At 42.0% G+C, this 3,753-nt stretch overlaps 1 long non-coding RNA gene across 1 annotated transcript; it reads left to right on the top strand.

Annotated features, from left to right (window-relative positions):
• Positions 1 to 529: 529 nt before the first annotated feature.
• On the top strand, positions 530 to 3,335 carry LOC140916508 (uncharacterized). The gene is made up of 3 exons (XR_012160533.1): positions 530 to 584; positions 2,447 to 2,535; positions 2,956 to 3,335. It is a non-coding gene; the product is annotated as an uncharacterized LOC140916508 (long non-coding RNA).
• Positions 3,336 to 3,753: the final 418 nt, after the last annotated feature.

The following is a 3,753-nucleotide window of genomic DNA, read 5'->3' as shown; positions in this document are numbered from 1 at the left end:
CTAGCATAGCTGCCTATGGGTGATCTTCCACAGACTAGTTGTATTTGAGTGAACAGTTTAGGGCTGGAGGGTGGGATAACAAGATAGCTCTCATTCTCTGAGTTATAAGTAAAAACTCCTGTTAGAATGCAAGAGGAGTAAACAGAGCAGAATGTGTTCTCTTTATCCCAGCAGTCTCATCAGTCTGCTTCTTTTGCAAAAGTACTTCATGGAAGTTCCCACACACAAGGCCCTTTCCTCAGCTCTGGCAGCTGATTTGTTTGTTTCTCTGTTGAGTAGCAACCACTGCCCATACTGGCTTAGACTGGCACCTTGCAACCTGCACTGAGTAGGGGGGAGAGTATAGGTGCACTGTCTCAGGAGCAGAGCAAACACAGAATGGTGACTCAGACACAAATAGTTTAATCCCTGCTTCCCCCTTCCTCTGGAGAGAAGTAAATTGCATCAGTCCCTTTCCTGGCATACGTCCACTCTGCAGCAGCTCAGCTGCACTGACTATATGTGTTGAGAAGAGAAGGGAGACAAAGATGATACACCTCGATCCGTCCTGTTTTCTGCCCATGGCACTCAATGGTTTAGGCCAGGTATGTCTACACTTCAATTAAACACCAGTGGCTGGCCAGTGTCAGCTGATTTAGGCTTGTGGGGCTTGGGCTGTGAATTTGTAAGATTGCAGTGTAGATTTCATCTTGAGCGGGAGCCCAGGCTTTGGGACCCTCCCTCCTTGTGGGTGTTTAATTGCAGTGTGCACATACCCGCAGTCTCCTGAGGGCTGTAATATTTTGGTCTAATTCTAGGTGTTCAGCTTTACATAGAGGTGGCTGGGTGGTGTTTAGTAACTTCAGAAATATAAGTCAGGGTAGGTGATCTGGAGGTCCAATATGGCTTTAAACTCTGCGACTCTATGATAATGCTCTGCCTGTTCCCCAACCCTTCCCTCCTGCACAGGTGAGGGGGTAGAGGCTCATTGGTAGATGCAGTTCTCCCTGAATCATGCTCTGTAATGTGGGTAGCACAAGCAGGAGTGCAGGGGAAGTGGTTTACACCTCTTTACTCCTCTGTGTGGCGATCCTCACATGACTGAGCCTGTTGTGAGCTATGACAATATAAACAAATATATCTTTGCCTCATCTTGATGTCTTCACTCTCCTAGTCGCTATCCAGTCACCAACACCTAGACCAGGGGTGGCCAACCTGTAGCTCCAGAGCCACATGCGGCTCTTCAGAAGTTAATATGCAGTTCCTTGTATAGGCACCAACTCTGGGGCTGGAGCTATAGGTACCAACTTTCCAATGTGCCAGGGGGTGCTCACTGCTCAACCCTGGCTCTGCCACAGCCCCTGCCCCCACTCCACCCCTTCCCACCCCCTCCCCAAGCCTGCCGTGCACTTGCTCCTCCCCCTCTCCCGGAGAGCCTACTACACTCCATGAAACAGTTGATCGGGAGGTGCAGGGAGAGAGGGGAAGGCACTGATTGGCGGGGCTGCCAGTGGGCAGGAGGCTCTTGGAGGGGAGCTGATGGGGGACTGCTGATGTATTACTGTGGCTCTTTGGCAATGTACATTGGTGAATTTTGGCTCCTTCTCAGGCTCAGGTTGGCCACCCCTGATCTAGACATTCCAGACATATAGCCCTTGTTGAATTTTTACCTCCTGAGCTCATCTTTTTGGCCCGTTTGCAATCATTGTACCTTCTGAAAGCAGCTACTTTTCAGACACTGTGCAGAACAATGACACCAATATGTGCCAATGTCTCTAACCCAGACTTGAAAGTGGCACTCTGCTGTGTCTAGTATCGTGGGGAAAAAACAAAACCACACTGGTCTCTACAGCCGGCAACATCCTTCGGGTTGCCCTCCTAAGTGTTTCAGTTTGAGTCAGAATTTTCAGTTCTTTTTCAGGTTTCATAATTAAATTGGAGGGTGGGTACTTTTCACACTAGTGTTTTTTAAATAATTACAATACTATGGTTTCCAAATGGTTTCTTAATGGTCTTACATTCTTGGGTTTATTTATTCCCAGTTCAATTCACCCAAGCACTCTAACACCTGTAGCCCGAATGCTTTCTAGTATGACCCTATCCAAACTTGCAAACCATGTCTGGCTGGGCTTAGTCAATATTCAAATATAAAACACTCAATGAACACCTAAGCCTGAGGTTCTCATATTGCCTTTAGGTTTCTGATTATACATTTCAATTTGATTCTAACCAGTTCAAGATGTATCTTCTTAACTGTTATGATCTGGGCATGGTGGGTAGCATATTAATGGTTCTGGTTAACCACTTCTTCTGTTTCATCTCATTTCCTTCAGACAATTCCCTTTTTTCACCAGCTTTTATAAGTTTTCTCTGTGATATGTTGCAGCAATCTGTTGGAGATCTTTTAAATAAAGGAGAAGTATGTATTTTGACATAAATAATGTTTTTGACATTTGAATTTCCCCAGAAAACCTCAGATACTTCAGGTTTAAAGGTCAGCATGATTTTTACCGTCTGACTGAAGGACAAGGAAATATGCCTGAAACTACACAGCAAGTGAGTGGCATTGTCTTAATTTAAATGGAAGTTATGGGCCAAAAGTGTTAACATAACTCAGTCACTGTTGAACATTAAACAGTGTTAAGCAGGGTTTGGCATACAGATACTTTAGCCTGCTTAGTATTATGGCAAACGTATTATTTAAACTATTTTAATTTTTATTAAAGATATGAGAAGAAAAACAGTTAAAGTATTTGAAATATAAAATATTAAATAGGGCTTTAATTTTATTTTTTGTTCCCTATCCCTCTAGCTGGAGAGAGTTTTAGAAGGAAAAAAACTCCTGGTTTAACGGTTTCTTAGAAGGTATAAAAGATGGTAATAACTGTCCTTTTGGGGAAAAGAGAAAAAATTAGTAGAGATGTGCTGAAGCTGTTGTTGCTACTGTTGTTAAAATCTGACCCTTTTTCATTTCAGGTGGTGTTCAGGATTCAGCGGAAGCTCGGAGAGTGCAGCAGGGGCAATGTCATCTGGATCCTGCTCTCCACCCTGGAGGAGGGGAGGCTATCCTTCAGGATTAGGACAAAGAAGGTCTGGGGTTCCAGGAGCAGGGGTGCTATTTCAGATTTGCGGGAGGGAAACTTTAATTGTGATTCCAGGGGCTACTTGGGCACCTGAAAACCCTAAGATGATTTTTTTTTTCAGATAACAACTTAGAAAATAGCTGACAGGAGCACTGTATCTAATTCTATACAAAGAAATACAAACACCAATTAAAGCCATATTTTAAGTTTATATGTAAGTTTAGAACAATCAGGAGGTAATACAGCAAGATAGTCCCAATCCCAAGCCTCAAGGGATCCATTTTGGAGCTTAAAGCAGATATCAGAAACACAAGTTTGGTACTTTGTACACTATCTTTAGTAGAGATAAATAAAAATAAATAAAATCTGCTTACTTTTTCTAACAAACTCTGTGTCACTGCCATTATCTACTCTATTTTAGTCAATTTTTTTCATACCACTAAAATATATTTACTTAATTTTAACATACTTGGTTTTTTTTCTCTTTTATTGAGAACGGGAATTTATTTTTCTAATTATTTTGTCATTTATGTTTACCTATCACAATCGTGTTTGTGACTCACTAGCATTTGACTCCATCATTACTATTAATATCAGACTTGGAACCACATTTATTTTCCTATGCATTTTAAGTTATTTTACAGATATAATTAAAATACAATTTGAAAATAAGCGACCTTTATCTGCACAG

The sequence above is a fragment of the Lepidochelys kempii genome, chromosome 8 (assembly GCF_965140285.1).
Source record: "Lepidochelys kempii isolate rLepKem1 chromosome 8, rLepKem1.hap1, whole genome shotgun sequence".
NCBI classification, from domain to species: domain Eukaryota; kingdom Metazoa; phylum Chordata; order Testudines; family Cheloniidae; genus Lepidochelys; species Lepidochelys kempii.
This window is presented reverse-complemented; position numbering and strand designations above follow the sequence as displayed.